Source organism: Lathamus discolor, chromosome 9 (assembly GCF_037157495.1).
Source record: "Lathamus discolor isolate bLatDis1 chromosome 9, bLatDis1.hap1, whole genome shotgun sequence".
Classification (NCBI taxonomy): domain Eukaryota; kingdom Metazoa; phylum Chordata; class Aves; order Psittaciformes; family Psittacidae; genus Lathamus; species Lathamus discolor.
This window is the reverse complement of record NC_088892.1, coordinates 17,411,624-17,432,052: the sequence shown is the minus strand read 5'-3', so window position 1 is coordinate 17,432,052 and position 20,429 is coordinate 17,411,624. Positions and strand designations below refer to the sequence as shown.

The 20,429-nt window shown below is 36.6% G+C and overlaps 2 long non-coding RNA genes across 3 annotated transcripts in view; one reads left to right on the top strand and one right to left on the bottom strand.

Moving 5' to 3' along the window:
* LOC136019556 (uncharacterized) overlaps positions 1-7,663 on the bottom strand; it is a 32,580-nt gene extending 24,917 nt beyond the window's left edge. Inside the window, exon 1 of the long non-coding RNA XR_010614947.1 lies at positions 7,431-7,663. This is a non-coding gene — a long non-coding RNA (uncharacterized LOC136019556). The remainder of the gene's footprint in view (positions 1-7,430) is intronic.
* Positions 1-20,429, top strand: part of LOC136019557 (uncharacterized) — a 63,863-nt gene that overhangs the window by 37,961 nt on the left and 5,473 nt on the right. Inside the window, exon 4 of one of the 2 annotated variants that reach the window (XR_010614949.1) lies at positions 5,477-5,682. This is a non-coding gene — a long non-coding RNA (uncharacterized LOC136019557). Of the gene's footprint in view, positions 1-5,476; positions 5,966-20,429 lie in introns of those variants that run through there. The other variant, XR_010614948.1, reaches the window with a different exon arrangement.

Here is a 20,429-nt window from a genome sequence, read left to right as displayed (position 1 = left end):
GTGTGTCAGATATGATAAAGAGAGAAGCATGTTGTCTGTTTGTGAATATGGCAATAACTTTGAACAAATCCAGATAACTTCCAAGCTGACAAGTAAGATAGACAAGTGTCAAAACCTAATACACGTTAGACTAGCAGAAAAATGTCACATTCTGCTCATTTCCACATGAGAGATTTTACTGTAGGCTTAGTTATTAGGAAGCATCAGGTATATTTGGGGGTTTTGACAGAAAAGTTTAGAACAGATGGATGGATTAAATTTGTCAAGTGAAACACTCCCATTTTAATTTGCTGTTGTTCAGCCTACAAGAAAGGCAAGGTGAATTTATTTTGCTTTTTCTATGAGGAAGAAAATTAAATGCTAAAACAAAGGTTATTTAATTACCTGCATAATTCATAATGATAAAGCAATCAAATGCTAAGCAAGAGAGCACAAAAAGGAGAATAATTGAAAATGAGAAATTCCCATTTTTGTTAAGGTTTGAACATATATAACATCTACCGAAAATACCAAGGTTATTTTACATGCTAGTTATAAATGTTATAGTATTGCCTTTCTAAAACAAAAAAATGCTTATAGAAGTATATTTATAATCATTAAAAAAGTGTAAATTTCGACTAAGGAGCATCCTTATTTGTTTTATTTTGATTTGTCCAGATAAGCCCTAGAGTCTCCTATGTCACTTTTCCCCAAACCTTGTTACATTCTGTGGTGGTTTCCGAATTTCAGCTGACTTCAGTTCATATTGGAGTGTGTCCCAAAACAAAACACAGTTAGTCCTTGAAACCCTGAGAATAGTTTTGTAGCAAAATCCTGCTGTTCTTTCTTCCATATAGCACCCGGAAATAACACTAAGCTTTCAATCAAAAATGAGTGTTTCCTATCAAATTCAGTTTTTCCTTGAAACAGTGATAAATTTTCACACCAATATGATAACAATTGTACAAAATGTACACTCAGGTTCCAAACAGACGTTTTCACAAAAGAGTGTGGTTTTGTAGCCTTCATTTGTTTTCTGTGCTTGTCTGAAGCAGTTCATTAAAATCCCACAGAAATGTGACAGTAACACTTCGTAAACTTATTTGCAATACAGGGTATGGTTTGCATTTTAGAGAATTGCACACATGAAGGTTTGAAAGACTCTGGCTTAGTTTTGATTGTGAATTGTCTTTTCACAGGTAGTCACTTGCATAGCCTGTATCATGTAAAATGGATCTGATAAGTAAAATGAAACCAGCTCAGAATTTTATTAATTCACATAGAGTTTGGGTAGTGTTTGTTTGATAAATCCCCAGCTGTAGACTGAATGTTTATTTCTTTATGGATTACCATTTAGTTTAGATAGTCATATAATTTAAATTAAATTTCATGACACACTCATCTGTATTCACAAAGGGGGAGGTCTGCCATCCAGACTGAGAATATCAGGGTGCTGTATTTTGTGCTAGGACTGACAAAGAAACCGCTTTTAACACAGCCACTCTTGCAAACAAGTCAGAGTACTTTTATAGATTTCCCCAAGGTTATCCTGTTTACAGGTGTCGGAGAACAATGCAGCTTTTAAAAACATCATGTATCTGTGATTACTTCTATTGCAAAATTACAGATGATGAATTCGAAAGAAAAGAATTAAGCATGTTACATGCTATGACAAATCCTTTCATTTCCCTTTACCCATTAGGAGGGTACATAGAAGAAGTAGTGAAATTAAAGCCTAATAAAAGTTGTAAAATACTGAACTTCTGAATGACTTATTGAAAGCCTTTCATTAATCAAAACATCAAGACCATATATGTAAAATAGATCTAAGAAAGCAAATAGGTACATTAGGTGTTTAGTTGTGAAACAGAAGCATATGTGAAGACCTCTTACCCATTTTTCCTATGGATTTGAATGATATTTAGCATTGTATCCTGTAGCCTCCTATAATCTAGCTTTACCACTCTTTCTATGCTGTCATGGTGTTCCTTATAGAGGCATCTACATCCTGAGCGTACAACTGTAAGTGACTTTGAGTATAGCTGCATTGATAAGAAGGGCATAAAGACAAACTGGGCCAATTTTGGAATGATCCTGAATAGACCATTGCTCAGGGACAAGGCATTACCATGAAAGCTGTTCTGTCCTTAATCTGAAGTGTATGAACAGGAGAATTCAAAGGCATTAAGGAGTTCCTGCTGCCACTGCTATGAACTTGACTGGATTAAGGATAGTAGAGATAGCAGGCTACATCTCTGTGCTTTTAACCGCCCCAGTCTGTTGCCATACCAGCTGAGTGAGCTGTAACTGCGGAGTGTGCGACCCGTTAGACATTGGTCTGAACTGAACAAGAATTAAGAGAAAAGGGGGGTGTGTGTGTGTGTGTGTGAAAGTGTGAGGAAAATAGGAAATAATTGGAGTTTTTTTTTCTGCTGGAATGTATCTGTTTGAAGGAGCTCCTGCCAGCACCACATTTGTGATCAAAGTGTGAAATGGATGGAGTCCCTGTGGCCCTAGAGTGGAGAAGCCAGAGCTCAGGGCTGTGGCCATATTGGAGGAGCAGGGTCAGGCATTAGGCAGTCGCTGAGTTGTCCCCAGAGATCCCCTTCAACTTTCTACTTGGTGAGCGACCATCTCTATTAGTAAAGGCAAAGTCTGCAGGAAGAAGTGACTTCTAGTCCTCACTTCAAATAAGACAGAGCAGGATTTCAGTCCAGACACTACAGACAAGTGCTCTCACTAGCAAGCCTTCTGGCCGTTCCTGATGAGTTTTTCCTGTCCTATTCTGCAACAAAGAGCGTTGGTTTCTTTCTGACAAAATATAAAAGCTTCAATTTTGCTCCTATGATGGATTTCATTTTGCAGCCAAAATCTATTCAATTTAATAGGATTGCCCAATTTTGAAAGCAAAGGTAACATGTAACACTCCTCTCCGATACAATTCCATTGATACCAGAGGACTAATATTTGATCTGAATTGCAGCAATGTATATATTTTCAATCCAAAAAGACAGCTCATACCATTTATATCAGCTTCTCTCTTTGGATTTTTCATTGCTTTTTTGTCTTTTTAGCACCAGAGGGGATAAGCACACTGCTCATCCCTGCAGAAAAAGACCCATTATAGAATGAACCTGGAGCGTGCATACAAGGAGCACCCCTAATGAGCAGCAATTGCTACTGGGCATTCAGTCCTCAAAACCACATCAAAACTAGTCGAAGTAAATTATCTCCAGCATCTATTATGTGGCCATTTCAAAACCCTTCAGACCTACTTCCCATTGCAGTACAGGTATGTCCTGAACTGACAAGATTTTTGTGTCAAGTCCCACTGCAATGAAGGTTGAGACATACAAAACTTTTTGGGGTAGCCGTTAAATGCATTTTGAAGTACTGGGAAGGATCTAGGCAGTTGTAATGATGATAATGTTACTTAAGACACTGGTTATACAGAACAGAAATCGGCCTCTGAAATTTGAAATACGAAGCTTTAGCTGGACAAGGTCAGCATTATTTGTGATGTACTGCAGTTCAGTTCAGTTCACACACTGCAGTGTGAGACTGACATAAAGTGTAATTGGTATATACAAACTTCATGTGTATGTAAAGGAAGCCCATACTGCTAGATTTATTTGTTAATACAAAGAGAGCCATTCTTTAATGTCAGACAATCCTTAGAGGAGGGCCTCTGTGATGAAATAACATTAATCCGTTTCTGTTCCTTTGTCCATTTTTACATTTGTATTTTTACATTATAGTTCAGTATTATGTGTCAGATGAAATGTTAGAAGTACCTTTGTTTAAAAGTTGAATAATCAAAGTGCCCTAATAGTGATATGTTTCCATCATTTAATTAAACCAATTAACAATTTCTGATTGAAAAACTGCTCTTCTCTTCATGGGATGTATCTATCTAATCTCTCATTTCTGCTTAGATTTGACTCATTGACTATACACTAATGCACTGTCAACTAAAAGAGTGTGTGTAATGATGCTGCTCTTTATATTATTATGGAGTTTTCCTTCTATTATACTGTGTGGAAGAATTTTTGAGGATCATGCAATCTGTGCGTGGAAGGTACCTTAGTCTGAATATAGAATTGATGTTCAGTGTATCTGACACTGATAGAAGAAAGAGGATAGGTCTAACCAAACAGCCACAGATTGTGCCTAGCTGAGGTGCTGGAGACACAAAAAAACGTGCAAATCCAGACAAATTTCCTGCGTGCTTCTATCAGCCACTTCTCTAATCCCGGTGATACAGACATAGTGTTGATTGTACTGTCAGACGGCCTAGGGAAAAAGCCACAAGAAAACAAAACAAACCCCACTAAATCAGAGCACCCTGCTCCTTAGGCAAGGACCTGCTGTTTCTATCTTCTTTACCTTGTATGAGTAGGCTAAAACGCCAGAAGTCACCAGATTCTGAAAGACTGTGAATTTTAGTGGAGTTAGAGCCTGGATTGTTTCTAGTGCACTTCAAGTACTGATAGTCAGTTACCCTTTCTAGTACTTTGTCCTATCTAAGTTATCACTCGTTGCCTGTTTTGAAGAACCTGTTTAACAGAATTGTGAGAACACCATGAAAAAGAGCAGTGATATTTCAACACCGTGTTTCTTCCTCAAAGAAAGTTTTAGGGGAAAACTAAAAAATATCTGTTAGCAGAAAAACATTTTGGGGACTGGTCGGATCTGTTTGGAAATGGAAAATTTTGAGTTTTGCCCTGATATATTAATTTCTTACATTTGGCTGTAGAAAGTAAAAGCTCATTTTTAAGGTAACACATTTTTGGGGTAATAATATTATTGTCTCCATATTATACCAGCTGAGAAACTTAAGGGGGTGTTTCTTTAACAAAAAAAGTGGGGGTTAATAGCGTGAATATTTTTATTTGAACTGAACTTTTAATGACAGAATTATTTCTGTTTGCAAAATGTAATTCTCTTCCTGTTCTTTTAATCAGAAAAATTATTTGAAGAATATATAGGTTTATGATTTTAGCCTCATTGTTATCACAACAGCAGATATTAAAGTCATGTTTAAACTCATTTGTTCCTTGGGAACTGTTTTGGTAAGGTCGCTTACCCTTTTTTATGCTGTGTTAGCAGATGTAATTTTTTGGTCACAGTTTCCTTTGTGTATGTGTGATATTGTTGTTTAATTATAAAAAGCATGAATTAATTTGAGTTTTCATCTTGAGAGGCAATACAAAAATCTTGCAAACCTTCTCATTAAATTCTGCTGAAGTAGGTCAATCTTTATCAAAATACCTATTCTTGTGAAAATCCAGTGTTCTTCAGATCCTGTCTGTAGTTCTGGCATCATCCGTCAGCGTGATCATAGAATCATAGAATAGTTTGGGCTGGGAAGGACCTTGTTATGCATGGCTTTATATTGATTTTATACTTTAGAACTCTCATGGCTCTGTTTCAGATCTGTTTTCAAAAGGACAAGGCTAAAAGTTAACTGGATACGTTTTCTGTGCTTCCGCTTCAGAAACAATGAATTTGGGCAAATGGAGGACTCCACTGTACTGCAGTATAAATCGTTTGAGTAGCTGCTGGTTTATGCAACATTTCAGATCCCTCAGATTCAGAAACAGAAGGATTATATCATTAGCTACTTGTATTCCTCATGATACTGTGTGCGTGGCTTGCCAAGGATCACCGTTGTTGGAGGAATGTTCACAGGATTTCAAAAAGGTAATTTTGAGTTGATTCCTGTGTCATTACTGCTGAGGAAGTTTTAAAAGGAGAGAGAGCATGCAAAAAAGAAGAGCACGAGCGGTTTGACCATTATTAGCTTTCCATCTTTGGCTGAAGTGTTTCTGACTCGGTCATCACTTCCAAATAGTTAAGTACTTCTTTATTTTCTTTTTAACAATTGTGTACCAGTGTTTAAAGTCATGAAAATCAGTTCCTTACTGAGTTTGGATGTGTGTGGTTGTTTGGTTTCTAAATTAAAGGTACTAATTTAGATTTCAGTTACATTTTGGTATGGGTTCTTTTTTAACGGAGAATAAGGATTTACTGCAAACCTCAGGAAGGCAAAGGATCACTTGTCTCCTGTAACTGTGCTGGCGTGTGATATGTTTTTAATGTTAAAATTAAACATAATAATTCTTCCAGAGATTCCTTAATCGGCTTGACAGGTGGGGGTTCTCCTTTAGAGCTATCTGAAACTTAGAACTGTTTTGGAGCACTGAGTTTAAACCTGTGTTAAATGCTTGTCACCCAGCAGTTACTTGCCAAAGGACATTATTTCATGCGAGTTACAAGAGCATTAAGTTAGAGTTGTGCTGAAAAAGTGAGCTAGTTTATGAGAGGCAGAAGATAGGATCAGTTATATCTAAATATTTTCTGGCACATGTCAGTATAGTGTTTTGCAAAAATACAAATTGAAATGCTACAGGGGTTTATGTTTTCTTTTGTTGTTTTTTTTTTTGTTGTTGTTTCCCCCTGCTCCCCCTTCCCCTCCCCTCCCATGGAACTTATTCCTATTATCAAAATTAGGTTTCTCTAAACCTAACCCTTGTACAAATAAAGCTGATTATGCAAAGTCTTAATGAAGCAGAGATATGGTACATTTGGTCACAGACATCTTACTGGTGACATTTTAAATACTGGAAGATTGTTCTTATGTTTTTATGTTCTTGACCAAAAAGCCTGGAGTTCTTTGAATATTTTCATGGTGGCCGTAGCTTAAACTTGTCCAGTGTCTGCTGCTCATTCTTTAAGATTTCTTAAGTGGACCCAGGCTGGTGATACTGAGGTTTTATCTAAGAATAAACACTAAAGTCTATCTCAGGATAAACCTTAAAATAGTGAGTACATTGTAAAAAGTATCTTCTTGATACAACATTGTCAAGGTGTGTACAAGCTGTTTAATAGATTGTTCTGGTATCTTTCATCAAACTAGTTCCCTCAATTGGATTGCAGTTTCCTCATACTTCTATTCTGTCCTTGTACTCAATACCATGTTTGACCTTCTCCAGTCTGTAACCACGCTTACTTTCCCTACCCTTTGAGAGAGATCAGTTTGCTCTTTAAGACTTGTTTAGCTGCTTCTTTGTAACGAGCTTGCTTGCTTCTTAAGAACTTGTCTGTAGTCAATCCTGAATGTATTCGCTTATTTGTTTATATGCCTTGGTAAAAGTGTCACAGAAAATTGTTTGAAATAATGTCTATGTTCAGTTTCGCCCCAGGTACCGTTATAGGAAGGTCACAGTGATACTGCTCAGTTAGGAAAACATTATTCCTCTTTTTAGCACAAAAGCATGCAAGGTTTAACACTGTTCCATTACACAAATCCCAGGCCCCTAATGCTTTTGTCAACCTGCTCATAAAATAGATAGGGCAGTTGCCAGCACAAGTAGATCAAAGGATTAAATATTTAATCTTTTAGAGGCTTTGCTCCTTAGGTTCTACAATCAAATGATAAAGTCACTTACCTTTGCTTTGAATGGTGAATTCCTTAATTGCGAGTGTCAGGAGATGTAGTTTGGAGAACAGATGAGAAACAGCAGTTAGGAATAAAACTAGGACATGCTTAGTATATGTAAGCTTGATTAAGGTAGCTCATGGAAGCAAGGCAGGCGACAGCTTAGCTTCTCTGTCATACATGAAGGTGAAACTAAAAACTGGTCATACAGGTCGTTAATTATTCATCCATCAAGGGCAAAAACAAAACCAAGGGACTGTATACTCTCTTGATAGCTGTGCTTTTCTGATAAAATCTGTTTTGTCATTCCTAATTTATACAGATTTAGTGTAAAAAAATGTTCTCAAAAAGCTACTTAATGCTTGTTGTGCAGCCTTTACGGTTTTGTGTGTGAATATTTTGTGTGTCTGAGCACACACGAGAGGAACAAAGCTGGTCAGTTCTTACATTTTTGGGAGTGAAGCATAGTCCTTTGGAATGAGAGGGAAAAACAAGGGGAAAGAAAATAATTAGAGTTGCAGCAATTTACATACCAAAATGCAACTGGTGAAGCATCTGTAGTTGCTGGAATGGACTAGAATCATGTTTGGGTGAGTAAGGGCACAAGGCTTTAAGCATAAGAAGTTCAGTGTGGGGCATTTTTACACTGCTCTGTTCCTTATAGTATCAAAACCTATGGAAATGATGAATAAATTTCTCATGTCAGGTTAATAGGGGTAGAAGGATTTGCAAGTCTCTAGTGATCTGATCCTGTTTACAAGTGGATTGTAATGGATGCATGTACTTAAAAAGTGTGAAAGAATGTAAAGAAAGCATTCTAACCCTGGAGTATTCTTTAAACTTAATTTACCTGAGGAAAAATTCTCTTCTGGTCAGTAAATATAGATATTCATTAGCATTTAGCTAACAAACTTTACTTAAGAAATGGAGGGAGGGAAGGGGGGGAAACCGGGTTGTGAAACACAAAAGCAGACTCGATTTAATGGCGTCTCTATTGGCATTGAGTATTTCCAGCCTGTGCATGGGCAGATGTTATGAGAGCCCACCAAGCCTCTGCTGAGAATCTGTTCAGTTGTTGAAATTTTCCATCTCATTAAATCTCTATGTACAGAAAGCAATTTCTTCACTGTAGATAATAAATTTATTACCACAGCTATTCACACTACAGACTCTGACAAGGAAACCCAAGTGTTAAAGATCACTTTCTAAAAATAAGCAGGTTTGCATATGTTATAATAAACTCGTAACTAAACCTTCTTAAACATGAGAAAAAGGAAAAAGGACTCCAGATGAAAAGAAACTAAAGGTCTAGCTAGGAAAAGCCCAGACATATTAGGATGGCAATAGGATTTTCCTGCCACTGTTTTTGAACCTTGGAAGTTTAATGAGATTTAGTACAAATAATCTGTTGCTCAATAATATATCCTGGAGGTGTAATTCTTCTGAATTTCTTATATATTTCCTTATACTTTTTTCTCCTGTGTGTTAACACAAAAAAACCCTCAAAATCCCCAAGCCAACCAGCCAAAACCACCACCCCCCAAAAAACCAAAACCCAAACACTCAAACCCCCCCAAACCAGCCAAATAAGAAAACCCACAAAACAACCAGAATCAAATAAAGTATAAAATAATAAAAGGAAGTAATATGACCCTATTAGTCTCCACAAAGAAATTTTGATATATTGAACTATACCTTCATATTTATTTTTTCCTCCCACTGCCCTCATAGGTTTCAAATAGAGATCCAGGCAAGTAAATCAGATATTGGCAATATGACCTAGAACTCACACATATTTTTGTATTTGTAGAGGAATCTCTTTCGGATGTGTGCCCTTACCCTTTCAATGTAATATAGAGGATTTCTTCTACTTACAGTTTCTATGTGTTTGTCTCCTACTCTTGTATGTACAAATCAATTAAAAAAAGAGGGATTAGCAAACACATTTCCCATTTATTCTCATTTGCTTAATACTTTATAGCAGTTAATAAAACAGTGGTCAAATATTCTGATTATAGGTGTCGACATTTGTTTTTCTGAAACTCAGGACCTCCACAAACAAGCAGCATGCACTAGGGACAACAAGGCAATACAGAAATTAAAAACAAGCATATTTTTTCTAGTTCTGAGTAAAATGCTTTTTCTTTCTAAGAGATTATAGAAATTAAAAGCTAATTGCTCAGAAGGTGTTCTTTTCTGATATGTGAGAAATACAGTGAAATGACACTATGTTTGTTTATACCTATATATACACACATTCACATATGCATACACACACAAACACAGAGACTCCCAAATATATGTTCACATGGTGCTAACAACCTAGACTAAATAAAAAGCAAGGAATATAAAATTCAAGCTGTTTGCTTTGCCTTATCTGTTTTCATTATGCATGGTAAATATTGCAGATCATATGGCCTATAAAATCACATGCTGTTTGGAGACTCCTTCAGAGTTCTTCCACAACAGGGGATTGGAAGAATAAATACAGTACCAACTCTGAGTTTTCCAGACTTTTCTATTTAGTTGGGCTCTTCATGATATCTAAATTTACTTTTTTGCATGTGAAGCTCTTCTATTTCCTGTATTTTTGATTAAAAAAAAATACAAAATCCCATAGAAAACCCAATGTATGTCAAGGGAGGGCAATGTATGGAGGGATTAGGTTTTTCTTTTAGGATGTTTGATCTTCAGAAGGTAATAGCACCAGTGAATAAAAGTGGTGATTAGATAATGAGGCTTGATACCGCTCATTGCTAGGAATTGATGCCTACTCAGGGTCTGCGCACCACTGTGCACATATGAGTTCTCTCAAGTCCTGGGGCAGCTCAAGCTTTTTCATATTATAATACTTAGCCTTTAACTGAATATCCAAAATTTCATGAGAACTCTCTTATGAAATGAAAAATAACTTTGCAAAAATGTAAAATAAATAAAATATAATTAGATGGATAACAATATGTAAGGCAGGAATAAGAACTTTGTGCTTTGCCTAATGGTTATTTCACATACCCAAATCAATTTAACCTTCTCTGCCTAAGATATAATTGTTGTCTATATGCCTAGAAGAATGCTGCCATTATCTAGAGTATCTTTGCAGTAATATGGTTTTCAGATTATTTAGGGGTCAAGCTTTGATTTAAAGCAAGAAGTTATGGTAAATTATGATGAGTTAATTTAAGGCCAATATTTATGCACAGGAGACCTGTTAAGAAAGGCACATCATTTGACGTGCTAAGCATGTTATCATTAATGTTATTTTTTAAAGCACGTACTATTATATAGTGGGATGTAATATTTCTTAGGCAGAGTTAATAAGATTATGATGCAAAAAGTAGAAATGACCTTTGGCTGGTTAATTACCTTATATTATGATGTTCATTGTATGACCTTAAATTCAGAGAAGATTAAAATTAGCACAGATAGCATACTACACATTTTTTAGATGATTTGTCAATGGGTAAGTCTGTCTGCATCCATAGCTGAGTCCATGATGTTGTGGACCATCTGAAGGACTGTTTGGGCTGCTGCTTGGACTTAAATAAGAAACTGTCCTCAGCTGGTCACTATTGACTGCTCTCAGAAGCTGAGTCCTGGTGATTTTACCACTTGTTTGATCACTGACTTATTTTAAACGTGAGTCCATTTGCAAAGCCATCACAGATAGTAAATTTACTTTTTCTACCTGGGTTCAGTGACTCTATCAGGCTGGTTCCTAACAAGATAAGAAATTCAAACTGCAGAACTGAGGTTGCTCTCTGCAGCGACCAGGAGTGTTCAGCTGTGCACTATCTTTTAAATGGTGCTGATAGTTTCTAAATAAGCCTGAGGTTTTCACTTTGCTAAATCTACGTTGTTTACAAAACGTGTCTATTATTTTGGGCAGAGAACAGTATCATTTTCAGGTGAATGCAAGTCGGTCATCAGCAGTTTATTGTGTAAAAAGTTCTCTTCATGCTGACTGTTCATTGCACAATCAGTCATTTTCCATAAAATATAAATATGTAACAGCATGTTCATGTGCCGTGTTCAACAAAGGGGAAAAGGGAATTATCAAAATTATGCCTACATTATTTTAGAAAAAAAAAAAGAAGATCATACTCTTGTGGAACAGTGCAAATCAGAAGTTCTCAGTCTGTGTGACCAGCACTGGCAATCTCAGGAGAGGGTCTTTTTAATTAAAATTCTATTTTATTTGAATGAATAATGATTGCTAAAGGTTCCTACGATTACAGTTTTTTAATCTAATGGATTACAGGAAAAGAAGACATCTATTTTCTACAGCTGAATTTTAGCTTATCATTACTGCACATTTTACCAATTCCTGTGGTTCCCCATCAATCTATATTTTTTCTATTAGCTATAAAAACACTGAAGTCCATGTGCATAAATTAGGAAATAGTTTGATTTTCTCAGTCTATGAGAACATTCTCTCCTTTTACCAGTAAAAATACCTGCATATTCAATTTTCTTCTGAGCTTTCCAGCATCACACAGCTGAACTCAACAAAGGGATTTTTCACGGAGTTAGCTTCCCTGACTTCAGAAGCGTTATGTCAAAGTGTGTATCGAGTCCTTAACAAACAGCTAAGCAGAGAAAACCTTTAGTTCAGTGCTGTCTCGAGGCTGAAGGTAATCAGTTCTATTCCTGCTGATGACTGGGTGGTGATAACACCACTGACTACACACTCAACTACAGTAGTGAAGGATGATTCCCATAGTGCCAGAAAAATGGGAGAAAATTCGGATACAGTTTGAAAAGGTTCAAAGTTGTTTTGTAGTACCTACTATGTATTCTGTTCACATTTCCTTTGCAACAAAAATTGGGGGGTGAGGAATGGCTAGGAAGTATTATAATTAACTTTTAAGATGTTATCTGGTTGAGGAGCTGAAGTAGACTTCTCTAAACTTTGGTCTATTTCATATTTTAAAATGCACTGGTTCACAGCTCAGCTCAGCAGGCTGCATGCAACTGGGCAAAGCTGTCCTTCGAAGCATCAACAGCTACTTTCAAAGCAAAAAGTCTAGTTCAGAACGACATCACTGATAGTTCACTCAGAAAATATGCAAAGATGTGTTTCTCTTTGTAGTAGTTTCCTGCATTTCATCTAACATAGAATTCATTAGGTCTGTACCTGTGACAGGAAAAATATAGTGGTGTGAGATCCGAGACAAGTTATCATAAAGATTAAAAGTTAGCAATGCTGATCACCAACACATCCTCTTAAATATATAATTGCAGAACACATGGCTTAGAAGGAAAGTGTGGCAACGTATTTGCTGGTGGTTTTGTATTAGTGAAATGATGTAGAAGGCTGGAGACTCAGCTGGCAATCCCAGTTGTGGTTCTGGATGGCTGGTACAGAGGGTGAAGTGCCCTCTAAGACTCTTTACTGTATTTGTTGCCTGTGTTCTGGTTTCTGTTAATGCCAATTATGTTAAGACTGTAGCTCTGCTCAGCCTTTATTAAATTAATAAAAGCCTGTTCTGTCTTTGAAGGTGCCATTAGAAACACAGATCACCTTACCATCCCTTGGCAAGTGACATGAATCACATCACTTGAAGGTGTAGTATAGTGTTCTAGATGTAACAGACAGCAGTTTGCTCATGTGTAAAGACCTTAAGAGCAGGAGTCAATTTTCTGAGTTCTGGTCCTATTTTAGAATGGCATTCTATAAAATGAGAGGGAAGAGTCTTGCAAAAGACACACTAAAAGGAGAAAGGGATGGTGGGTGTTTCTGATAATATTTGCTGAATATTTGATGTCCACTAAAATACACCGAGCACTTCCATGTGCTCCCGCTCATCTCGTAAATAGGAAACATTTTGAGTGGCTTTGATCTTCGGCAGTATTTGTCCTTAATGGGGAGTGAGAATAGCACCTTATCTTGCAGACAGTTTCAGACATGTAAATTGTGTGAGAAATGTGGGGATAGAGATAATTTCGAAACATTATTCTGCTAAGGATACCTTTTATCAACTTCAGATCAAACTCTAAATTACTTCTAAGCTCCTCACTTGGAGGAACTGAATCTACATCAGGGGAAGAAAACAGGCAGATTAAAAGAAAAAAAACCAAGCCAACCAACCAAATGAAACCGAAACCCAACCCCCCCCCCAAAAACCCAAACACTTCAATTTGTTTTAGGTGCCTGAATCTTGTGGTCTGCAAGTGGAAATGAGATGAGAAGAGCAATTTTGTGAACAACTTGTACAGAGGGTGCTCAAAATTTCACCAGTATCTAGTGTCCAGACAGCACAGGACAGCATAGCACAGACCCTGCAAAAATTGTAAACACACACAGATTACACAACCATGAATAATTGTAGTTTATTCTAAGAATAGCCTTAATTACTTTTTTCTCCCTCATTATTAGTATGTTATAACTGTTCCTATAATAGAGGACAGTGCTGTTCGTTTGTCCGTGCTGTCACAGTAGTGATGACAGACACTTTGAAAGAGAAGCTATTTTTCAGTACTTATACTTGGATTGTGCTGGGCTGAGACAGATGTGACAGGGCTTTGTTCCACCTGGAGCTCCCACTTTAGACGGGCACATCATTCAAAGGTAATGGTATTTTGTTTATACTTGGCTGCACATTGCTGCAGGCGAGGCACAGACTGGAAGCTCGTGTGCCCAGTTTGATGTCACTCCTTTCAGGATTGCTATTCATACGCTATGTTTATGTACAAAACCTCATGGAGGCTCCATAATGGAAGCTACTTCCTCTACATCCAAAAGTGGCTTCTCGCTCTTGGCTGCAGATTTGATTACATGTTGTACCTGCTCTAAAAACTGGCTCCAGCTACAGGAGTGTCAGAGTATGTTGTTGCAGAGAAAAGGAAACAGACGGTGCAATCAGTCTCATGACTTTTGATGCACATGACTATGTTTCTCCCTGCCTAAGTGGCATACACAGGGTGATTAAATAATCAGCACCATTACCCTGGAGGAATATAAATCCCTGAAGCAGCCACTCAGAACACGGTGCTCTGGTCTCTGAATTAGAAGAGGCAAAGAGGCAGCGGTGCATGTTCCATGTGCAGGATGAAAGACGAAATAAATTCTTGGTCCCTGTGTGGCCTAATGTCTGTCACCTCTCTTACCTGTTTGTGTCAACTACTGCTTAACCATAAAATACTTATTTTTCTTTTGGTATTAAACGAAATTTATACAGCAGTATATTTTAAAATGGGATATTATAAATCCTCCTAAGTTAGTAGGGAAAAAATGGATTCAATTCCCTTAACAAGGATGGGTTTATCGGTATGTTTAGCATCAACCTTTAAAATGTTCCCAGAGCATGGTTTAAACTTTTAGGCTATTTTTAAAAATTAATCGGGCAGAACTGCAAATCCAAAACATAAATTGATTTTGAATGCATGTGGATCAAACTGCTTTTATTAGCATCATATTGGGCAATAAAAGTAAATGCATTTTACATGTTGCTGTATGTACCTCAGTATTTTTTTTAATGTGTACTGTAATATTATTGATTACAAACCCTAGATAGTGTTCAACTGAGTTCACTGATGGTCATTACCCAGATTGCAGAAAATACATCTTATACAATTAGCTAATATGGAAATCAGTCATGTCTTCTCAAAAATAGACTCCAGTCAGAGTTTTACTCATGGAAAAAACCAAAGGCAACTCTGTCATCAGTGTTTCCCAGTTGCACAAAGCTGTAAATTTCATGCTGCCAATAGCAAAATCAAGTTTCAGTAGGAGAAAGAATATTTATTAGGGAATAAAACAGTTTGGGAAAAAAGGATTGAGATTTATTTATATTGTTTTAAAGAAATTTCATTTGAAAAGTTAGAGTGATTTTAAAGTAACATAACAACAAAGTCATATAATTGTCTTTGTGTACTCTAAACTACAGCATGCAATTAGCAGCTGAGAGAAGATGGAAACTAAAGTGGGGGTTTGGGCTTACAATTATTTTATTGTCCCAACTGAGCACTTAGAAAACCACAAAATCTAAATTAAAGGTCCTTGGGAATCTGCCTGAGTTATAGCTGTGCCTCAGGGCTGCTGTACAAATAGCATGCTGCCAGAAACTCAGCTATATGATATGCTATGGTTTTACTTCATCATGCACCTCTTAAACTGAACCATAGGTGGAATTAGAAAATTTTTAGTCTTTCTTGTATTTTTGCCTATGACAAATTCTCTTCCATAACTTGTAGGCCTCTTTATCCTTTTGGCGCTTGCTGGTGCAGAGGAAGCATTTGGGCTAAGACCACCTTCCATGGACAAGAAAGTATGAGATAAACTTCCTGAAAATACTTGTGCCAATATAGCAGTTACTTTTAGAAACAAATCCCCTCTATTTTTCTGCATTGGAAGTGCTGGTCTTTGACAGTGCAGTGATTAACACTATAACACATTTTGGACTTCAGAATGTTTCTATGTACCCAACACAGATAAATCCTTTTGTGGCTTTGTGTCCTCCTTTTCCTCTGGTAGCTATGCAATTTCTTTATTTTTATTTTACAAAGAAATTGCTTGCAGAATGTCTAACTAAAAAGAGAAGTGTCTGAGAACTCTTCCATCAGAACATTGTCAGAAAGCTGCTACCGAGACAAATCAGTTACTTGGACTGAATTCCTCTAGATCTTCTTTCTTGTGGATTAAGAGCTTCTGTTAAAAGTGTCATGAAATTATTTGAAAGGGTAGATAGGGAAAATACAAACATAGACAATTACAGTATTAAGAATAAAGGGTGGGGGGAGTGATTTCCTTTGTTTTCTTTTGTGGACTATGGGATTGAAAGTGCACACCATGGACTGTGCGTACATCCCGTGGTACAATCACCTGTTTACTTATTTTGCCATCAGTTAAATCGTTATCAATATGTTTTAACTTCTCTGCTTCTGGATGCTTCTTTAGTGTCATCTCTCATTGTCCCAGGATATTCTGATGGCTGCTAGAACCTTGAGTTTCATTTCGATTTTGTATGCTGCTTTGTATGTTTGGTTGGAAGATTTGGGAGTGAAATGTTCTTTACTCAAATAGCGCAGAACAAAGTTCTCAGCTCTACAGGCATTTACAACTCATCCAGCTCATGCAAGAAAAAGTCTTGTAAAGATTAAATATCTCTAAGGTAAAAAAAAACAAAGCAGTAATTTTTCAACACATTCAGGAAATTGGTCCCTAAATAGCTTAATTATGGAGATTAATAATTTTTGTTACATTCAGTGCATAGTTGCAGTCAAAATGCTTACCCTTTAGTTAAAAAATTGCTTAATTTAGGATTTAGAAAAGGTTCATTTATCGAAAGAAGAGTGGAGACTTCATTATAATTGTTAAGGCATTTTGAGTTGTCTATTTCTGTTAGCAGAAAAAATAGTGTTTTTCTTTGGCTCAAAAAATATATATATACACGTACATATATTTGTGTATGTTGGTTTTCCATTCTGGTTTGCCAGCAAACTAAGAAAAATATTATCTGCCTGACTTTACTCTGAAGGTAGGAGACTATTATTCCCATGGCTATTCCCTTATCAGTTGTCTTCAGTTGAGACAGCTAAACACAGGACCTAGTCATCACCTAGAATTCCTGCAGGATAGACATTGTTCATTAGAAATTGGATGACACCATCAAACTAACTTCCAAGCCATCAGATAGAATTTATCAGGCATAATCACATGCTCATTTAGGTGGTCATATCTCCTGTTTCAGTGCTTACCAAGCAATGAATGGCTCCATCAGGCTGGTCAATACCGTAGTTCCCTGTAAGGCAATACAGCTTTGGAAAAGAATCTATACATTTAGCATGTGTTTATTTTTCCCTTGTGTGACAGTGAGCTTTAGATCATTAGTAGCACTGAAGTCAATGAAATTAGAGAAGTGCAAGTCCATCATAGTTAAGCAGGTTTCTGTATCTAATATTGTAACACTATAAAAATCTCTTTATTCTACAGAGCTCTTCCAAAGACACTGTTTCAGCTTGCAAGCAGAGATATTTCTTTTGTTTGATAAGTTATCCTGTTAATTCAAGAGGCATACTGAAAAAAAACCATTGTACATAAAAAGGAAAGTTAGTAAAGTCTGAAATTTGGCAAAAACAATACAGACTTTATTAATGCATATTGAGAACTGAAGAGTAAAGATATGTTTGGTGTATTTTGGTAGCCTATTAGTCAAGAAAAGAAATGTTGTTTGCTGAGAATAAGGGTAAAATCACTTGGGTTGTTACTGAATAGGTCTTATCACCTGTAAATAATTCCTATTTACATTGGTTTTATAACAGTCTGCTAAGATATACTTTCTGCAGAATCACTTTGGAACCACTAAGCTGTTTTAGGTAAAAGAATATTAGGCAGTTCCGCACATGTCTTCTGTTTTTCATTCTTATCATGAAGAAGTAAATTATAGTGAGTACTGATCATTTACATACTAGATCTGTATTTTTTGGAGGCTGTTGCTAAAACACAGTTATATTACTGCTTCCATTGAGTAGTGCGTTAGAATTTTTACTGTATCTGCAACTTTAATCATTACTTCTGTATGCATTGTGCAGTGGCAAATAGAAAATGAAGACTGGAATCCTACTGAAAGCACTCCCGTTGCCTTGCAGAAGAGCTATGTCAGGACAAAAATACACAATTATGAAATACAGTGTTAATGCTAAAGGTTGAACTGTCAGAACAAAATTCATCAGTTGGAGTTGGTTACATGTGTTAGGGTTCTAAAAAAGAAGTCTCCTAAACAAAACTATGCTATGAATGATAGATAGTATCTTTGCCCCCCCATAGGGCAGAGTTTGCAAATATTTTAAGAACCTGTTATTGCTAGTGACAGTACTGAGCAGTGCTGCAAATAGGAAATGGAATGTTTTAAACTCCACATCCACATTATGAAGCTAGAAAATTATGTTCTTTCATAGAATCATAGAGTCACAGAATGGTTTGGGTTGGAAAAGACCTTAAGATCATTCAGTTCTAACCACTCTGCCATGGCCAGGGATGCCTTACCCTAGATCGTGTTGCACAAGGTTCTGCCCAACCTGGCTTTGAACATTGCCAGAGATGGAGCATTTACTACTTGTTTGAGCTACCTGTGCCAGTGCCTCACCACCCTCACAGTGAAGAACTTCTTCCTTATATCCAACCTGAACTTCTGTCTTCAATGGCTTCCACTTTGGATCAAGTTGCAAATAAAAGGACTACTGCCTTCAGTTCCTTCAGTCTGCCTTCTGCTATTCCAGTTACCCCTGTTTCCACAAGAAGAAAATATTTATTACATTTAAGTATGCTGAAAATTTCAGGAAGATTGTATGCTAAGTGTTTTCTTCCTATTAAGCTTCACATTAATATGCTCAGAAAGCAACAGGTATAATGCTACCACTATACTTGCAAGATTAAAATGTATTACTGATTTTCTTAAAGGAGACATATCAAAACATAATGTTCACTATAGGGAGCAATTACATCTAGATGCTCTTGAAAAAGAATCGAAGAATTCAGTTCATTAAAAACAAGTTGCCACGTGAAAATAATCTTGGAACTGAAAAACAGGCTAATGAATAGAAGCTGCTCATCATGTTAGGTTTATTTAGAGAGCCAATAGCCTTGACAGGACTATGCTATATATTTCTAATACTAAATATTTCTTTGGTAGGAGTATGCAGAAGTAAAATTTCTTAGCCAGAGGCACCCAGTTTGCACACACCAGATTTAGCAGTAATGGAAATAGTAGTGGTAAGATAAACAGGGGAAACTTAATGCCCATTCATCCTCACCCGAATGGATTGTGGATTAAAATAGCATGTAACACACTGCATTCCTCAGATGCTCAAATTTCTATAATTGTGTAAATTGACACAAAATGAAGTGAGCACAATTTACAAAGGGAAAAGGGGGAGTTAGTGTTGAAAAACAGAAAAAGAAAAGAAAGTAAGAGAATAAAACAAAGCCTGTTCCCTACACCCTGGTTTTCCAGATGCATGTGCATGATAATTGTTCTTTCCCGTATTATATGAATTATTCACTTCTGATATATTATGCTAGACCTATGTGAACATATTCATTCGCCATTGATGCATGCATTCTTACTAACTGACACATCATGCTTGACTTAGCACGAATCTGCATCTGAGTGATTCAGCGATTTCTTTGTCAGATGTACTAAGAAGCCTATAAACCATCACTCTGTTAAAACAATTCCTGGTTTTGGTGGCCTGGTTCAAAATGAATTGAGGAAAAAGTGGCTGTATATATTTCTGGAGAAGAGAGAAAGTGGAAAAAGAAGGAAGTCTTTTGTGAAAGCAAATGAAATATTAACAGTGTAGTATATCATAATACCTTAGTGGCTGGTTTAGTGATACTATCATAAGGAGTTATTGTAAATCAGGGTAATTCCAGGAAGAAGTAAACATTATGTAGAAAGCAGTGACCCTTCAGAACTTTATACTTCTAAGAGAAGTATGTTTCTTCCATACTGAGTGCCTCCCCTTTTTTAAAAAGAAAGCCTCCTTCAGTTGTGGATGTGAATCAGATCTGCACCATTTTCGTTAAATAAACCTAGTTAATTCATTTTTATATAAAAAGTCTGTGAAGAAAGTCTCAGGGAATTGCTCTGTGGGCAGCGGTGTTTGTTTTTTCTTTTGCTGAACGACTATGGCAAACATTCAGTTATCTAGTAATGGAAATGTATGTGCGCACTCACGATTAACACACAGTGCACAGTGTAAAAAGTGAAAACCAAAAAGCCTCTAACCATTGTATGTTCCTTAAAAAGCACAGGGTAGGAAAACCTCTACAAAAAAAACTGTAATTTCTGAAGGCTGTAACATGTAATTTGTCCCAAAGTGTTTTAAGTGGTATGCTATTTTCTTGGCTTAGGTTAAGAATGGTCTGCAGGTGTGATGTAGATGAGGCCAGCAGAGTTACCTCCCTGGAGCTGGATCAGTTGCACTAGCTGCCAATTCTGTCATAAAAGCATTATGCTGATAGTTTATAAGCGGTGTATAAATATTTTTTCATTATGGAGATTGATAG